The sequence below is a fragment of the Mercenaria mercenaria genome, chromosome 17 (assembly GCF_021730395.1).
Source record: "Mercenaria mercenaria strain notata chromosome 17, MADL_Memer_1, whole genome shotgun sequence".
Lineage (NCBI taxonomy): Eukaryota > Metazoa > Mollusca > Bivalvia > Venerida > Veneridae > Mercenaria > Mercenaria mercenaria.
The window spans coordinates 70,470,753-70,491,079 of record NC_069377.1 but is presented as its reverse complement, the minus strand read 5'-3'; the positions used below and the strand labels follow the sequence as shown (position 1 = coordinate 70,491,079).

The 20,327-nt window shown below is 34.9% G+C and overlaps 1 protein-coding gene and 1 long non-coding RNA gene across 2 annotated transcripts in view; both read left to right on the top strand.

The window, feature by feature from the left end:
* Positions 1-20,327, top strand: part of LOC123537032 (baculoviral IAP repeat-containing protein 3-like) — a 70,226-nt gene that overhangs the window by 19,151 nt on the left and 30,748 nt on the right. The gene's annotated exons all lie outside the window — the stretch shown is intronic.
* On the top strand, positions 7-17,467 carry LOC123544521 (uncharacterized). The gene is made up of 3 exons (XR_008368131.1): positions 7-599; positions 11,170-11,259; positions 11,418-17,467. It is a non-coding gene; the product is annotated as an uncharacterized LOC123544521 (long non-coding RNA).

Sequence of the window (20,327 nt, the reverse complement as noted above, 5' to 3'; positions counted from 1 at the left end):
ATAAATAAGTCTGAAAATTTCTACTAATATACGAGTAATTTTAAGGCATAGAAGACCATGTGCGTTGTTTTACCTGTTAAGGTGGTTTAAGACGTTTGGATTTTAAAGACGACCCTTGGACAGAACACTGCAGATGGTTTCCCGCGTGCCCTTACGCTGTTGAACAAAACGGGGGGACATTCATAGCTCTAGTGCAAGCGTCTGTTGAAAACTAGCAAGTTATTAGCTTTTAAGTACACAAGGTACATAAACTTCATGTATACTGAAAAATAAATATTAAACTGAATAAAAAAATACAACGTACATGCGTAAAGTTAAGATGCGTAGTAACGCCTAGAAAACTGTTGTTTAGATTGTTTGAAACACTTTTATGTGACATTTGTCGTCCAGAAAATCGCAAAGTCTTTTTTATTTTTTTGTTCAAAAGCGATATGGAGCAAGTGGTGGAGATGTGCAAGACTTGACAAGTGCGATGGAAAAATTGAAATTAAGAAAATCTGTAATTGAATCAATTATGACACAACACAGAGCTGCATGTCTTGATATGGGATACAAGGAAGATGATGTTAAAGAAGCTGTGCAAGAATTGCTAGAGAGAGGTTTTTTTCTTCTTATATATTTTTTATTTGTGACTTTTTACAAAATACAGAATCCCGGGTGGGAACTAATGATCTCATCTGCAGTATAACTAATGCATAAGCTAATGATCTGATATTTTTCAATGATATGATATATGGACAATATGTTTTAATGCAAAATATTTGCACTTGAATTTGCCAAACTGATAAATTGAATGCACGTTAATAATTTGTTGATTCTTTCTAAACATCTATAATATCTCATTTTTATATTGATTGGGAAAACAAGAAGCTATTCTGAAGAAAATATACAAAAAAAAGTTTATCTTTACTTGGGTCCAGGTGACACATTAGTATGGTTATGCGAATGTTGATGACACGTTATATGAATGAATGCATGAAAACGTTATAGACTGGACACGAAAATTACTTACTTTTGAGCTATGGGTTTGTGATTTGGATTTGTGACAAGTAATGTTAAAATCTCTAAATGGACGGAAGAGATATGAAGCGGACTCAAAACAGACAATGTTTACCTTGAACCTCCAAGTGTGATCTCGGTGTTTGAACTAGGGTTTGCGTGTTGCGCCTCACAGATTGTCACATTTTAGGGAGATATTTCTGCCAAGTATTGTTAAAATCACATGATGGATGGCATAGTTGTAGAGTGTATACAAAACAGATTCTGTAATCAAATGACCTTCAAGAGGGACCCTGACCTTTGACTTAGGTTTCTCGATGTTGCGCGTGACATGCCATCCAATTGTGAAAAAATGTTTGTGCATATCAGTCCGTGCATGGTAAAACAAATGACTTAAAAAAATAATGTACTACAACCACATAATTATCATTTATCCTACTTTCATGCAAAATAAAGGCAAAAATCAAGGGGTCAGATAAATTTTGCTTTATCTGGTCAGTGACTAAATAAAGCTTGGCGGACTACTTTTTGGATTTTTTTTTAAAACGACGCCATCTTGTTTTTGAGAATAACTGCTAAAAGACATATTTATGCAATTATTTTCATAAACGCGCTTTTATTAGGTATGTGAGACCATCACAAATGTATAGTGTATGCATACCGTACTTGCAATTACTACAAAAAGTTTTTATAACGGAATCGCTCGGAGAAACGGAAAGTGACTCATGTATAGCGTTTGTTCAGAATTTTAGCTTTCTACTCGTCAATCTAGGAATATATTGCATCTGTAATGGAGTGTTATTGAATAAAATCACCGAGGAAACGGTTTGCCTATTCGTTTTGTCAAGCGGCGATATAGCGTGTATATAAGTCTCGTCAATCGTTTGCTTGGTGAGGATGGGCAATCCGACATTCAACTGAACTTCGGACAAAACTTCACTTGGCAGCAAATTAAAATTATTCTTTAATGTTCAGCAGAACAGAGAAGTCAGACACAAAGCAGAACAAGGTTAGCCTTTGTTTTTTGGCGCTAATTTTATAATATTTTTATTTTAAAGACCTGTTTGTGTAATGGTGTGGCGTATTAATTTCTGTGCAAGACAGGCTCAGATCTAGTTGGTGGTAAATTTTGAATTTTAATTAAAGAATGATTTTAGATCAGAAGGTAGGATAAATAGAACATTAGGTTACTGTCTTATAAATTTAAATTTATTAAGTTCGTCTACGAAAAAATAAAAGTCTCGGCAGAGCCTCGACTTTTATATTTTCTCCGACTCACTTAATAAATTTAAATTTATAAGACAGTAACCTAATATTCTCTATTTATACAAAAGGTGAAAGTGAAAGGCGTGTGTATCTCCATGTTGTTGAAAGAACATTTTAACATTTTGACGTTTGAAAATTACTTTTTGTGTTCTAATGATACTAGCCTGCTCATTTTCTTTTATCAAAGATTTCGACGACAATATTTTTAGAAAAATGTATTCACTAAATGTATCTTGCCGGTGAAGTTATTTCGCCAGGAGCAGGTCGCTTTCGGCTTATCATCAGATAAAAAACACTTCCATATAAGGTAGTACCTGAGCAGCCATTGTTTGACCGTATAAATTCGATACTCGCCTAAATCTAACCGTGTGCTCATATTAAAATGTTTCCGATGCTGACAGTTTCTTGGTGGTTTTCGTAAAGGCAATGTCACTTTTAAGTTGAATCTGTCCTATTTATATTCTGGAATTATCGTCCAGGAGCCAGGCACCATAACGTATGTAGCTTCTTACAAAATGTTTACTGAATCATAAGCGTGTTTCGCGTCTCATTAAAATGACCTTGCGGGTATGTGAAAGTCTGGTGAAAGACTTGAAGTAAAAGACCGCCGGAATAGTAGTACTCTTTTCAATACCTGATCAGTGAACAGGACATAAGAAACTTCTTAATATTAAGTATACTGAATCAAAGCAACAAACAGTAACGCGTATACAAAATTTTATTTTATGCTCTTCAGTGAAATACTGAAATTTATCAATTAAATAAATTTGATATTTTCACTGTTTCAAACAGTGAAAATACCATTTTTATTTTTCACTGGTACGGAACTACACTTGAATGCGAAAGAGTATGAATTATAAATGATAGAAAATTCCTTGCAAAATATTCTTCAGTAAAGGTATAATTGTATAAAAATAATAACGGGATCATAAATATTAACATTCTATCACAATTAAATGTAAAACAAATCAGGAAACGTAATAGAACTTTTTACAATTTTTCAACAAAGATACCCTGACGTCACAACATTATGACGTCATGATGCGATGCACCTGACGTTGCGCGGACAAACTGGATATAATTTGGTTAAAACCATTAAAAATGCATAAAATAAATAGAAAATTTGTTTGTTAGTGTAAGATCGAAATATATTTCACTCGTGAACACCATAATTTACATTTTCACTTTTTATTTTTCACTGGTACGGAACTACACTTGAATGCGAAAGAGTATGAATTATAAATGATAGAAAATTCCTTGCAAAATATTCTTCAGTAAAGGTATAATTGTATAAAAATAAAAACAGGATCATAAATATTAACATTCTATCACAATTAAATGTAAAACAAATCAGGAAACGTAATAGAACTTTTTACAATTTTTCAACAAAGATACCCTGACGTCACAACATTATGACGTCATGATGCGATACACGTGACGTTGCGCGGACAAACTGGATATAATTTGGTTAAAACCATTAAAAATGCATAAAATAAATAGAAAATTTGTTTGTTAGTGTAAGATCGAAATATATTTCACTCGTGAACACCATAATTTACATTTTCACTCGTGGCTGCGCCACTCGTGAAAATATTGATTTATAGTGTTCACTCGGTGAAATATATTTCGATCTTACACTAAAACAAACAAATACTTTCCCAGTAGTTTCCGGACCGAAATCGCTATTTTTTTGCCAGTAACTTTCAAACAAAACATAGTAGAAACATAAAATTTTCACAGAAAAAAGCTAGGTTCTTCGTTAACACCATGCAGTATTCGTACAACACTTGCGTTCATAATACAAATGTAGATGAGGCCTTAAACGGGGCAATTAATTCCATTAATATCTCAGTTAGTCCGAGTAGTTTTCCGAACCTTTCATTGTAAAAGTTGTAACCTTTCTGTAAAAGCAAAGATTTCCGATTTCGTTATACATATTTAAAATTAAAACATAATTCTAAGGCGTGATGATGATTTGAAAAGTATATTTCAAGAATTAAAGAAATACTAGATTTATAATTACGCTCATTACAGTTACATCTAATTACGTTTGAATGACGTTTGCAACGTCACGCTAAAATGACGGGACGTTTAAGCGGACTGGTAATATTACAAAACAGAAATTAAGAACTTATAAAATAATTAACAACTTTAAAAAAAAAAAAAAGAACAAGACCGGTCTCAAAATAGGTAGTCTAACGCCCTAACCACTCAGGCATGGACACTGCTGCTAAACATTTGATTGACAGACGGCATCGTAGGTAAATCCCTGTCTATTTTGGTTCCTATTTTTTATCGATAATTTAATGTCGTATTATAGTGAATAGGTCGATGTTTCTGACTTTCATTGTTTTATTTTATTACTTTTGGGATGTATTTACTGTATCGTCTGTAAATGGGAGCATCAATTGACTGATGTTTATCTTCAAGGGGCCTCAGTCTCTGCGCATACGCACTGTAACTGGAATTCCCCTACAGTTGACAATCTCTTGTGTAAACATTACGTCGAAGTAAGTTAAATCAACCCTGATATTCAAATAATAAAAAAGTTCTGTAATGCTAGGTTTTCGCTGCTATTTAAAAGCAACAAAGGTCTAGATGATATGATACTGTTACTCAGATGCTTTATGACGGCGTAAAGTCTATACAGCGCGAAATGTAAAAGGTCGGAAAACTACTTGGGTCCGGAAAATACTGGGAAATCAGTATCCTCTATATAAATAACGTCGCAGGTAGCGTATCATTTTTAGAATGTTACTCAATTATTTTTAATTAATGCTATTCAGTTTCAAATCTAAATAACGTAGTTTCTGCAGTACTTACTAGACACATAACCCCGTAATTTGCATATACAAGAAAAGGAATTTTCAAATATTCATTGGAATTTGGTATTGCACGCTCTGTTTAGTCGTTGCTTTAATTTATGGCATTTTTGCAGTACACATTAAAAGGAATTTTTTAACCAACACCATAAAACTAAAACATTGGAAGGCATATCATGTTAAATGATTTTTTATCAAAACATGGTTTACTCCGTATCAACATTATCAAACAGTTGCGTTATAAAACACATGCCTGGTAAACAACAGAGCTACCTCTTTCAGAGGTATACGGTAAATCGCTCTGTCGCAACTTCCGAGCTAGTACATGTCGCGATAAAAACCGTAAACAAAGGTGAGTGTCATCAGTTATTTTGCATTTTCACAAGCATTGAATCAAATATCAAAAATCGGGGAATGGTAGGCTATGTAAAGTTGATTTAACTTTCCAGAAAAGTTAAAGGTAGCAAAACTATTCTCGATTTGTGGCTGTGGCGATGTTTACCAAATAGCTGATTTAGCTCTGAAAAGGGCCATTTCGTTATGAAAGAACTTTCATGGTCAAATATTTGCCATTTTAACTGATATCTAGAAGGAATCCGAGTAGGCATTTGGAATTGAAATTTGTGCCGAAAATCGTTTTGGAGTAGAAATATTTACATTTTGTTGCGAGAGGCAGCTCTGTCGTGACAGAGATAGTCATGTCATCAAGGAGATAGTTCTGTTTTAAAGTTCGAATCAGTCGTCTTGAACGTTACAGGACAGTAGTTATGTCCAGTTACGAGATACAGTTCAATTATATCCCTTTTATATTTAGACAAATTTGTATGATACATCTTGCTGTATATTTTCTTAGATTGATTTATTTATAATTTTGGACTTAGTGCCATTGTCCGATAGTATTTCAGTTATTTAACCAAACCAGCGTTTGGGGATTCTGTACTAGCACTTACTTGTTCTCCGCAAGTAGCTGCCAACTAATACACATGAATCATTGTATCAGAGATGAAGGACGAATGATTTTAGACACAATGTAATGTCAGATTGTCACGGAGAACATACGTCTTCACCGTGGGATCAAACTCAACACGGTCCACAGATCTGCACTCTCCTTATTGAGCTAAGCAGGCGGGTTATATTTTCTTAGAATCTATATGTGCTACTATTCCTCTTTAATGAATGGCATCAGAAGAAATTAATTACGCGAAATTAGCTTGTTGAAAACTGTAGACTAGTTTACAGGGTGTTGGTTAGTCCCTGCGCTCATAAACCTTAGAAACACATTTTTTCCTGTCCCTCATAGCCAAACAGTAGGTTTGCTGCAGAAATTGAACCAACTCTATTGACCTATAACTCAAAGTTTCGTAGCAGTGGCTGTGAATTTTATTTACATTGCGAATTTATACTTGCAAAATCAAATCCGGACCATAATTACTATGCGTGGAGGACATTGCATGTAAATATATGTATTTTGTCTATTAACAGAGACGTTTCGATTTTAACATTAGAGAGTTTGAGATTTCAACCTTCGTCTTCGCCTTCAACGTCCCTCATATATATTTGGAGTAAAACGTCACCGATATGCGTGTATTTTATTTATATCAGACGTTGCTACTAAAGTTTTCCATGTAATATCAAGTAAGTCTAAGACTTCTCTTTATTACTATGTGAAATAAAAAGCTTACTTTCAGGATTTCTGCTTATTATGTTATTCGATTATCCATATATGTAATTAAACTAAATTTGATGCGAAACACTATCAATAAGTATAAGAATAATGAAGTTTTGTATGGCTAATGATTTTAACTAAATACATTGAATTGAACCTGGAAGTATGAAGTTATCAACTGATTTAGAGAAACTTTGAGATTTTGTTCAAACTTTAACTTCTACGGCATATTTGTGTCTCCATGCGGTATCGATTATACTAGATGGGCCTTTTTGACGTATGAAATGAAGTTTTGAACGTCCGAAGATGTGATATCACGAAAGTCAAAACTTCAGTCTTTTAACATCTACTCTGTCCACATACTCGGCATCAAAGACTGAAATCTGGATGGAGACACATGGCATGACAGTCATTTTACTTGAAAGATGAATAATAACGCGCGATAATCATTTGGTAGAATATTTTATTTTCACTTCCAAATAAAATCAATCCGTTTCTGTCGGACACTTAATACGACAATTGCGTTTTAATTATAAACATAAAATGGTACTAGTAAGACGGAAAATAATTCTTCTGAAGTATCAGACAATTTCAGATCTATGCATCATGATGCGAGAAATTGCCTGTTAGCCGTATGGGATAACTCCACTCTTTACATGCACGGACCCAGAGCCTGGCAGCGGGGCATTGTGGGTCAATCCTCCCTTAGATTCTTACAATTTACAAAGAAAATCGGTCTTGAAACTCGGTGTGACCACCCCCCACCCCCACCTTTAAATGGGTGACCCCCTCTTTAAGTGTGGTGTCCCTCTAACCAAAATTCCTGGATCTGCACATGCTTTACTTATGAAATAGTATATTCAAACAAATACGTGTATATGCCCACATGTTATTTTGTGCGACAATTTTCGTCTCCACCTAACATTTCTTCACTGTTTCGCTAGACAATTGGTGACTTGGCTCGATTACATTGTGCTGTCTGAGAGTTTGGCATCATACAGAGTCATAGAGTGTCATGATGCCAAAGCGTATGATATCACGAGCGTATCTTACATTTGTTTCAAATCGCTTGTTAAATGTATTCATAAATTGTGTGTATTGGCTCATGTTATCAACATACTCTTTTAAAAGGTTAGATTTTCATCAGGTACATTTTTATGAGAGTCTACAAGTAAAACGCGTCTTTTTAAGGAATTCGATGTACAAAGTACCAGTTTAAAGTGAAAAAAAAACTTTTAAGAAAACTATAAGGTACTAGTCAGCAGCATGACGGATGAATCTGTCCTTTATATTTTATGGGAATGCCTTTTGTGTTTGCTTTATCACATATATTTAACTTAACTTCAAAGTATATCGAGAAATGCATTTGTAATAGTTGGTGTCTCATGTTTTTGTTTAAAAAATATTAACTGTATTATCTTTCAAGAACACCATCAACAATAGAATACGTTGATATCGATGAAAAAGTAGAGCTATTGCACTCGCCCCGGTGTTGGCGTCGGCGTTGGTTAAAGTTTTTGATAAAGTCAAATATCTCTGTTACTATCAAAGCTATTGACTTGGAACTTAAAATGAGCCGCGCCATGAGAAAACCAATATTGTGGCTTTGCGACCAGCATGGATCCAGACCAGCCTGCGCATCCGCGCAGTCTGGTCAGGATCCATGCTGTTCGCTAACAGTTTCTCCAAAGTCGCAAAGCCACTATGTTGGTTTTCTCATGGCACGGCTCAAATGGTTATTAACTATCAAAGTCTACACCAGGAGAAACAATCCCCATAACTCTGATTTGAATTGTGACAGAATTAGGCCCCTTTTTAACTTAGAATATTTTGTTAATTTTTTTGATAAAGTTAAATATCTCTGTTTCTATTAAAGCTTTTGACTTGAAACTCAAAATAGTTATTTACTATCTAAGTCTACACCAGGAGACACAATTCCATAACTCTGATTTGAATTTTGGCAGAGGTATGTCCCTTTCTAATTTCTTGATTTTTTTTCATTGGCAAAGCTCTAATTCAGTCAAGCACTGAGAAAAATCGAGCGCGTTGTCTTACGGACTGCTCTTGTCATTTTTATTTCCTCTCATGTATGATTTACAATCGTGCATTGTATACTGAAATCATTTTACATAAAACCTAAATGTTCGGAGCAACACCAACGAGTTTTTACATTGTTCACATTGTCTCGTTTTTTATCATAATCGCACTAATATTCATGCGATGATTATATTAATTGAAATGTTTTTATCTAATTTTCTTTTTTAAAACCTCTTGTAAAAGTCCTGCCCTTTCGGACAATTGATATCAAAATGCACGAAAAAAACGATCATAATTACGGATAAATTGAATGGGCGGATTAAAAGAAGTAAGGTTCATTCTAAAGTGTGAAATCTCAAGGAATTTTAATCGAACTTCAAGTTCATACGTTAACTTCGCAAGAGACGTTGAAGTGGAAGGCGAAGGTTGAAATCTCAAACTCTCTATTGTACGTGAACGTTGAAATGCTCTTTTAAATCTAGTTTTAACAATCGACTAAATTAAATTTATTGGAGACTTATTATTACTTATTATTACGTATCTAGTGTGTTAACAATATACGCATTGAAATAGCAACATTTGAATTACACATACCATAACTGAAATCGCAGCCTTTTTAATTTTTGTAAAATGTAACTTTTAAATAATCATATTTTTAACAAAACAACAAACATGAATAAAAGAAAAGCAACGTTATTTAATGTTTTTCTTTTTCTTTTTGTTTGCTCAAGAACTTAAGAAAAGACAAATATTCCGTCTTAAGATTGCGTTCTTCCATTTCTTAAACAACATCATCAAACTTTTTATATATATTGTCTTCAACCTCAACTGTCTGTACATCCTTCACAGTTGATAGCTGTTACTTTAGGTTCATGAAAGAGGCTGGTTAACTTTGAGTGGGGATGGCGTCAGCAGTCTTGTTTTTTGATGTTGTTTTTTCAAAAGAGGATATTTGAATGATCTTGTTTTACAATCTGTTTTCTTTTTCGTGGAATGTTAATGTATTCTGATCTTGCCGTAAATGTAATGGGAGTTTTCATTCTGAAGTCTGAATGCTGCCCTTTAAATATACCCATCTGGAACGAAATCAAACGTTAAGAATGACAATATTGATATGATATTACCTGCATTACAATTAATAAAAAACACAAAAAAAAACAGAATGTATAAATATTCAAAATTGTGCAATATAGCCTTATGAAACCACTATGTCAATATTTGGAAAACCAATACACATGTATGTTCGATAACGTGAATCAGTAAGTCTACCAATGTTGTTATTTCAAAAAGGACCAACAAACGTCAGTATAGTGCCAAATCGATGTGAGCGTATGAAGACAGAGCTATCTCCTTGGCGACATGACTATCTCTTTCACGGCAGAGCTGTCTCTCACAACAAAAAGTAAATATTTCTACGCCAAAACGATTTTCGGTGCACATTTTAAATTCCAACTGTACTGTATACCTTAGGGCTACCTCATGTATAGTCGATTTGCTTCTTGATACCAGTTAAAAGGCAATTATGTGGCAATGAATATGCTTTCATGACGAATTGGCCAAGTTCACCGCTAGATAAGCTATTTGGTAAATATCGCCACGACCTCAAATCAGAAATAAATTTATCAATTTTAAGTTGTCTGTAAAGTTAACTCAAATCTACATCCCCTACCATTCCCCGATTTTTGATATTGAATACAATGCTTATAAAAATGCTAAAAATATGATGACACTCACCTTTGTTTACGTTTTCTTATCGCGACATGTACTAGCTCGGAAGTTGCGACAGAGCGATTTACCGTATACCTCTGAAAGAAGTAGCTCTGTTGTTTACCAGGCGTGAAACAATTGCGTTTAATATTGTCTATTGCATATGGTATTTAGAAATCGTTCAGTGTCTCTTAACTGATTATGATTAATTACTCTTACTTATAAATCAAAAATGGTGCATATTCATCCTTGGAATATTCAGTGTCTAGAGAAATGCATCCCGGATATAGCATCATTTCATATATGAATCAGACCTTTAAGATCCAGCATATATCTTATAATTCCAACTAATTATTAACAGAACAAATTGATTTTAAAAGTGATTACGTCATATTGACATTTCAAAAGTATTACCAATATTTTAATTTTAAACCTACCTGTACCCTGGTAAAAAAACTGGATTAACGGTATTGTAAGCTCTAATTACGTAACTTTTTAACGGGATAGTGAAGTTAGATTTAAGTCCACTTTCCGATCTGTCGAAATGATGAATCAGGTGTTATGATAATTTGATAATGAGAAAGTCAACCGGATTTAAACCATGTCTTTGCAACGCGAAAATGATCTTTACTGCATAACTGTTCTACATGAATTTCTATCATGTTACTTCAGGAAACGAAAAACCTTCACTTGAAGATATAATAGTGTTGATCGATGTCATAAGAGAAAGGGAACTGGTCAAAGGGGAATCTAGTGCAAATGGTAATACCGCATAAGTTCTTATTCTGCATTATTACCAAATATTTCAAAAGTGTCCTTCAGAACTTTGTCAGAAATTCTCTAAAATTTTACTAATCTTGATATCACTCCGCTTAAAATAACTTTTTTGTCTTTTTCTTACAATGAATACCTTTTTTCAGAAACTCCTTTAGAAGAAAATCAACGACTGAAGAAAATCGTTTTCTGCATGAGATGCGGCAAGAACAATGTCAATGCATTGTTTTTACCATGTACACATCATGAACTGTGCATGAAATGTGCTGGACCTTTAAACGAATGTCCTGTATGTCATAGGGGCATAAGAGAGAAAATCCGTACTTACATGGCCTAAGGCAAGACTTTCAAATACTGTTATTGTCATATAGCGTTGTTGCATTTTCAAGCAAAATAATGGTTATTTGTATCACTTGTATGATATTTGTTAACCCTTTAACGGAAATCCGTCTGTCTGGTATGAAATGTTATGCTCAAGGTTATCAAACCAGACCATAAAATATTCATCATCGGTTTGCAGTGTCACAATAAATAAAGCTAAAAAGGATGAATATCCCATGTGTAAAGACACGCTCCAAAAGCACACACTTGAAAACTTGGAATTATCGCAAACAGTAACATTTATTTTTGCACTTCAAACATCGGAACAACTTTACACCTACTGGATATTTCACATCTAGTGCTGCGATAGTCTTGTGGTTCTGTATTGCTAATTTTACATGCTCACTGGTATAAGAACAGAAATACTGTTTTCGAAATCTCTTTCGAAATTCGAAGTCTCTGCTTTCTGTATAATTGACATTATACTGCAGGCATGTGTTGACCTAAACCTTTTACATTGTATAAGTGCAAAAAATAAAACCAGGGACGACTTAGAGAAAAGGTTATTTTTACTGTTTCTGAAACAGTTGAGGCAAAAAACAAAGTTATAAACTGATAATCAACATAAATTAGCATTTGTGTGGCATCAAATTTCATTTGAATAATATATTTTATATTTTATGCTTATTGTTCATCTGTAGGAAACTTATTGATCCTGTTTAATTTAACAACAATTTATTTACTCTTTTTATTCCTTATGATAAATATGTTGTAGAAGGGCTTCATCCTCGGGAAATGATATTACGGAAAACACATGCATTGTCCCTACACTAAAATGTAAATGATTAGTTGTTAGTTGTCAATTTGAATAACATTTCTCATTCAGCGCGGCCTCTGGAACAGCCACTGGAGCTACATCATATACCACCTTGGTAATTTTATCCATACCTAAGATTGTTGCCAAAGTTGTTTTCCAATTTAAGCCCTATTGAACTCAGAACCGCACCTTGTACTGGTCATTCTCGCCGCCTGTTTCTGATGGTTACGAAATTGCCTTGGACAGTTAACGACGACAATTGCGATATAAACGTAATATAAAAGAGACTATATATATATACGTGGGCTGCCAGCTGCGCCATTCCTAAAATGTCGCAGATCAGATCAAACGTAATGGTTGTTTACACTTGATACAGTGTAGTACTTCCTGATGAACTCGAAAAAAAGAAATTTGATCTGTAAATTTCGTTTACTGGTAGAATAATTTAATAAATCGAGTAATTAAACAATGACGTAAATGACATTTTTGACAACAAATAAGTTTCATGTATCCTAGCATATTTTATATACTCGTTCCAGTCATATATTGTACATAATAATAGAAAATACCATAGAAAACTACAACTGGATTTTGGAAGAAATCCAGTTGTAGTTTGAAACGCTTAAATGTCGGACCTTTATAGTGCCGTGCATTTACATGTTCTACTAGATGATTTTCAATATTTTCAATAATGATTTAATCAATTTCATGGATGCCATGACTGTGGTATCTAATTAACCCTTTATTTAATGAGGATTTCATATATGACAGCATATTTTATTTGAAATATGGGCGTCAATAACATGATTATGTAGCATTGACTTACATGAACGAGTTCAATAACGTGACTACACATTTCTGCAATATGTCAAATGATTCAAAACCGCTTTTGTTACGTTACTCAAATAATGAATTAATAATCACACGAAGACAAGGTATATAAATTATAAACTATATTCTTGTACACACTCTAGACCTTGAATAAATCGAGAAAATAATAGTATAAATTCAAACATACGTTTATTATATCGTATTTTCAAGTTTATCTTTACCAACACTGACAATTCGACATCGGTGTCAAAATCAAAGTTACGTAATGAAAATGACGAAAAGTCATACTTCCTCTTGCACTAATCACAAGTCTACTTTTTAAATTGTTTCACACAGCATGTAGAAAGATGAAACAAAAGACAAAATCAGTTTTGGAATAGGTGATACCCATATTGTTGGAGTTGCGCGTACATTTGGAATGTCAATACCAGAGCCACGATTTATTGATTATTTGTCTTTTATTGGTTACAAACCATGAACGGAAATTATTTAAAAATTCCTGAAAGCGAAAAAAAAGCATGGAATTTTGAGAAATTAAAAAATAATTCAGGCATCGCGTCACTTTACGTTACTTAAATCGGAACAGACGTTAATACATATTTCTTTCAATGGTTTTGCAACAATTTCGCTACTAAAAGTTTCTAACATGGTAATAAATTTGTAAATTCTGCAAAGCATGTTTATTTGTTATTAGTAGCAAGGCAAACTTAAACTTTGAAATTGTGTGTAACTGCATGAGTTGCAAGGTGTGTACCTTGAACATTTGATAAATTAATGTGATTTGTTTCCAGAGATCGATTTCTTTGTACTAAGGTGTCTTACTTGTATTGTCAATTCAGTAATTTCGTTTGGTAAATAAATGAACTTTCTATTTTTAGTTTTAATTTAAGTGTTGATTATATCAATATTATTTTTATATTTATAGAATTATCGCCATATTGATTTATTTGTACCAATTAGGTATGTTATAACATAATCAATTAGAAGTTCGATTTATTGTGTTGATATTTATACGGTTCAAAGAAAATGTATTTGGCTTCATTTGTTATCTTGACAAAGCCGCTTTGAACACTTTTGAACATTCCAAAGACACTCTTTCAGGGAATGTGACACCATTTCCATTACGTCATTTTAGAAGTATTTATATTGTCTTTCAGTTGCATTCAGACTATCATCTCTCTCTTGGGAATGAATAGGGTAGATGACTTAATCTTGCTTATCAAGTATTGAGGAAGAAAGGCCGTTCTTAGTACATTGAACAGTCCACATATACTATTTCAAGGAATGTGACATCAATTACCATACATCATTTTAAATGTATTTAATATATCTTTTCAAATTCAGTAAGGTCCAATATGCGTTCTTGGGTATGAATTTGGTAGATCATTCAGTCTTCTACGTTACGCCTTCTTGGAGATCGTCGGTCGTAACACGTTTGAAGATCCCACAGACCGTCTTTTAGGGAATGTGACATCACTTAACATACATCATTTTAGAGGTATTTACATTGTCTTTCGATCGAATTTATACTCATGTTGTTTGTGCCGTGTGGCGGCCGTAAAATGTCTCCCCGTACATTCAATCGGGGCTGTTATATTTCGATCTTCTCAGATCGTTCAGCACGACTTTTATGTCGTGTTACTGGTACTGTTTAGTTTCTCAGCATGAACATTTCGGCCTGGGTGGTTCCAATACTCCCGCTTTCATAGCTTTGGGTATTGTTTAATCACCCCTTGGATATGGTGCCTGCTTTTTTTTGTCTTTTGGCAGTTCCTGTGATATGCAGGCTCAGATCCCCTTTCTAAATTCCAGTTTGTTTAGTTCTGCTTATTGTTTTCTCGTTTAGGGCAAACCCATTATTTTAACTGGGGACCATACGCCGCTTTTCATGGAAAGTGTAGCACTGAAGGTTCCGTATGCACCGCCGTATGAACACATCTGCGGATGTCTCAAAATTGTTTTTTGTACTTTTAGCATGTGTAAATGTTGAGTTCTGCTCAACCCGGGGCTAGAGGGCGTGGACGGTAGCATACCGTCCATGAACAGGCTCAATGAAACCGAGCCTGCAACATTTTCGTTTTTGTTGTGTTGAGCGACCTGTGGAGTTTCCACTTTTTCTATTTTAATCTTTGGAATAAAATGGATATTTCATTCAATCTTTCATCTTAAGTCTTCTTGGAAAACGCCGTTTGGAGCGCTATCGAACAGCATACAGACCATCTTTCAAGAAATATGACGACACTAATTAAGTCTTGTTTTACATCATTTTAAAGGTACCAATACTGTCTTTCAAATGTATTAAGTACACGTTCCTATCTATGGGAAGAAAACGTTCCTTCAATATAAACACCTTTAAAATGGTGTCATTGATCGAGGCCGATGAAAGGACAAGTATATGTGCGCTGGGGAAATATTTCATGATGGACCTGTGAATTCTTTACTTGTGGGTGAAACAGGTCTCATAAGCGTAAATACGACTAGCTTCTACTGATTATAAAACATACCGTACGATTTGTTGTGAATTAACTGTTGTTGTACTTTTAGTAGTTCAACCGCCACCCTTGTTTAAGAGCAACATTTAAAAAACACGTTTTTTTCATCCTCAAGTAATAAGTAAGTAGACTCGCCCAGTTTAATCAATCTAGAGCGCTTACTTCACCCGATTTACATTCGGAACATTTTCACGCGTTTCGGGCTTTATCGTATGTTTAACATGGGATTTTTGAACCGTCCAAAGATGTTGGAAATGTTTGTCTCATTGTTTATTTTTTTTTAATAAAAATGTTACTGCTTTCATTGTCTACCACTTTTTTCCACCCTTGCCTGGCAGTAATGAGTTTGTACACTGTTCAGACAATTGTGCTCTGTTGAAATTTAACCAAACACAAGTTTACCTGCATAAACAGAAAGCATGACATGTCACCATGCGCGGATCCAGAGGTGGGGGGGGGGGACCGGGGGTCCGGACCCCCTCTGGAAAATCTTTAAAAAAGAAAAGAAGACAAGAAGGAAAGAAAATGTTTTTCGAAAAAGGCAACATTAGGACTGCATGTAAAGTATATGCGACTGCTGCTAATACGACCTCGACATAATTCATATTATTTATCTAAAAGAAACTAAGAATTTTACCTTCAAGAAAGCTTGATTTTATCGTTTTCCCAAATTTAACAGGTTAGTCCATAAAACTGTCCCAGAATGCAAAAAATGAAGTGCTAAATTTCAAAATTTCCAGGGTGGAGGGGGGGGGGGGGGGGCAGGGGATCGGACCCCCTCTGAGAAAATTGGCTGTGTCCTTGCATGGTCACTATACCTGTCCAGTACTGGACATTATGGTAAACGCTTCTTTCCTGCACAAATGACAATTTCGCAACTTCTGTCCGGTTTGTATAAATTTCTGGCCGCGATAAACCATTTGACTTGTATTCCTTGGCATAACATTTGTTTGTTGTTTAACATGGCCGCTAACGGCATTTTGCTATTGATACCATACGTACACGTACGTGTTAATTACACCATACCCGTCCTCAAAGTACGCACTTTGAATTACATGCATTTAAAATAAATTAAAATGTGTAATAAATGGTGTTTGTCTGTAAGCTGTTGAAAATATCCTAACAATGATTTACATCACATGCAAGACCGTATACCGGTATTTGAAAATTCGCCGTTAATTACCCAATTTCTTTATCCAAAACGAACTCTTTCTGTTGGTAGCCATTTTGTTACTGTGTGTCAGCTACGTGTGCGCTCTGTTGATGTTGATAGTGTCGTTCTATATTTATCAATGTTTACCAATTAAACCGTTGAAACGGTTTATAAAAGTGCATGTCTATATTAGAAAAACTGCGAAAATTCAGTAAGACGACGTGTCGCGCGCAAGACCCAGGTCCGTAGCTCAAAGGTCAAGGTCACACTTAGACATTAAAGGTTATTGCATTGATGGGCGTTTCCGGTCCATATCTTTGTCATCGATGGATGGATTTTCAAATAACTTGGCATGAATGTGTACCACAGTAAGACGACGTGTCGCGCGCAAGACCCAGGTCCGTATCTTAAAGGTCAAGGTCACACTAAGACATTAAGGGATAGTGCATTGATGGGCGTGTCCGGTCCATATCTTTGTCATCGATGGATGGATTTTCAAATAACTTTGCATGAATGTGTACCACAGTAAGACGACGTGTCATGCGCAAGACCCAGGTCCGTAGCTCAAAGGTCAAGGTCACTCTTAGATGTTAAAGGTCTTTTTTCATGATAGTGCATTGATGGGCGTGTCCGGTCCATATCTTTGTCATTCATGCATGGATTTTAAAATAACTACGCATAAATGTGTGACACAGTAAGACGACATGTCGCGCGCAAGACCCAGCTCCGTAGGTCAAAGGTCCTAAACTCGAACATCGGCCATAACTATTCATTTAAAGTGCCATCGGGGGCATGTGTCATCCTATGGAGACAGCTCTTGTTTTGTATATTTTCTAGAATTTTGGGTGGTCTCAAACTTCAAAGAGTTAAGGAAGGCCAAGGTGATTGACATTTGTCATTAGAACCTTGTTACCAAATCTCTCCATTCAGTTTATAATTAGTTCTTCAAAGTCTCTTATTTTCCATGTTGATTGACATGTATCATTAACACCTTACTGTAAAATCTTTTGATTCAATATGTTTGTTTCTTTGATATGTCATTGAATGCTGCCTTTGTAATTGCTTAAACAATTATATTTCTGTACCTCTGTATTTCTGTATCAGTTTGCTAGAATCTTTAGACCTGACAACATCTTAAATTTTATTCTGGATATATTATTTTAATAAACATCAAAAAACTATAAACTGACTTTTCACTATTCCCCAACAACAAAACAACGTATCTATTACAGTTGACCAGCCGTTTTTTGTCACAGTGAATTTTGACCCTAGAAGACAGCCACGTGTAAGGCCAGACATTAATCGTTCACCTTTGTAGATCACATAACGCACTTTCAGCAGCTATTACGGGTGTTGTTGCCATTCTACTCGACGCGATTGCATACGGCTTGTCACCTTTTCCACTAACAATATTAGGTGTTGAAAATCTAGTGTCATTACAGTTTCATCAAGATGTGGGCTTTTTCATCAGAACTTTACTAAATTCTTCAAAATAATGTGGGTTTTTTTCTGTCTGAATCTCCCTGAACACGAGATAGTACTCTCTTTTTTGTGTCTTTGTCTTCAAATTCATCCGATGGATAAACTGATAGTACCAATCCTTTTTAACTGTTATTACTTTTCCCTTTACAGGAAGCATATTATCTTCTAATTCACAAACCTGCCACCGACTATATCCATTGTCAAGCCGAGCCATTTTTTCTTACATGTTCAGCCAACTTCATCTCCTCTTTGTTGGGTTTAACGTCGGTCCGACACAATCATAGGTCATATGGCGAATTTCCAGCTTTGATAGTGGAGGAAGACCCCAGGTGCCCCTCCGTGCTTTATTTCAGCACGAACGGGCAGCATGGTAGAACCACCGACCTTCCGTAAGTCATCTGGATGGCTTCCTCACATGAAGAATTCAACGCCTCGAGTGAGGCTCGAACCCAAATCGATGAGGGGCAAGTGATTTGAAGTCAGCGACTTTAACCACTCGGCTACGGAGGCCCCCTCCTCATTTAAAATAAAATAAGACGGGTGATTATAGACATGGGCCCTCAGAGTTGATTCTGGTGGAGAATACTTCTTTGCACTTTTCCTAATTGGTTCCTTGCTTTACGCATGTGCTCTAGGGTACCGGTACTTTGCAAAGCCTTACATTGACGGGATTTCTTCTTTAAAGCACGATCGACATCTCTGGACTTGTATCTATGAATCTGTAACAAAGAACAACTATCGTATTTGTATTGACATAAATGCCAAGGATTGTTATACTATTTTAAAGGTTTTTACATTGTGTAGAGGGTACTAAAAGAAAAATTCTGAGCTTAATTTATACTCCAGTCCCCTATTAATTTAATGCTAATCAATATGGAAAACAGGCTATACCCTGTCCCAGATAACAGCGGACATATTGGATTGTGAATGAATGTGCATGACACGTTTACTTGAACAATCATGTGAACATTGTATAAATACCGTTCAGTGGATATATTTTAAAATTTTATTAATCAAAGGAACATATGCATAGATCAGATGGTGCATTTGTTTAGGAATTGTATTTCACGTCGTTGACCTGGATTTATCGGACCGTCGGCATAGCTGAACTGTCAAACGTCTTTGAAATTTTATAGAAAATAAATGGATTTTTACATAACTTAACAATTATTCATTAGTCAGTAAATAAGCTAACCTGTATTCAATCAATGTGAAATTACATTTTTCGAATTTGCGAATTGTCGTTTTTGACGATTGTTTACGGAAATATGCAAATAAGGTGCGCAGAGTAACCCGACGCGCAGAATATAGGCCGAAACAACTGTACGTTTTCATGCATGTTAGGCTACATTTTTGTTTGTGATTTTTTTCTGTTCAAATTATCGCCGTACACGTAACAGAATGGGGTAACGAGTTCATAATATGCAAGTTCATTTTTGCACAAAGCGACGGTTAATTAGGCTTAAAAAAATTATTTGTTTCCGGTAACATGCTCAAAAAAATTAGGATAGGTAGGTCGGAATTTTTTTTTATTAAGGGGGGACTTTCCGGAAATTATTTTTGTGTCAAAAAATGAATACTTTAGAGCATCAGTAAGTTGATTTCTAACATCACTGGCCATGTTTGAAGCATAAAAAGTGCAGTGTTGCAACTTTTTATTAAAAAGTTGAAAAGAATATTCTCCAAGGCCATAACAACATTTAGGGTCGGGCCAAAAATTTAGGGTAGGTCGGGATACCGGAAACAAACAATTTTTTACGCCTTAAATTTACCTTTACCTTTCACCTTTTTTATACAGGTTTTACTTTCTATTTAGTTTAACGAGAAGCAAAAGAAGTAAACATAATTCGCCCTTCGTTTGCTCCTATTTTCCACAAAAACAAAAACATTTTACGCTTTTAAAAAAAACGATGAACAACTTTATAATTTGCCTAGTTTGGCCTAAATTGTTTATCTTATA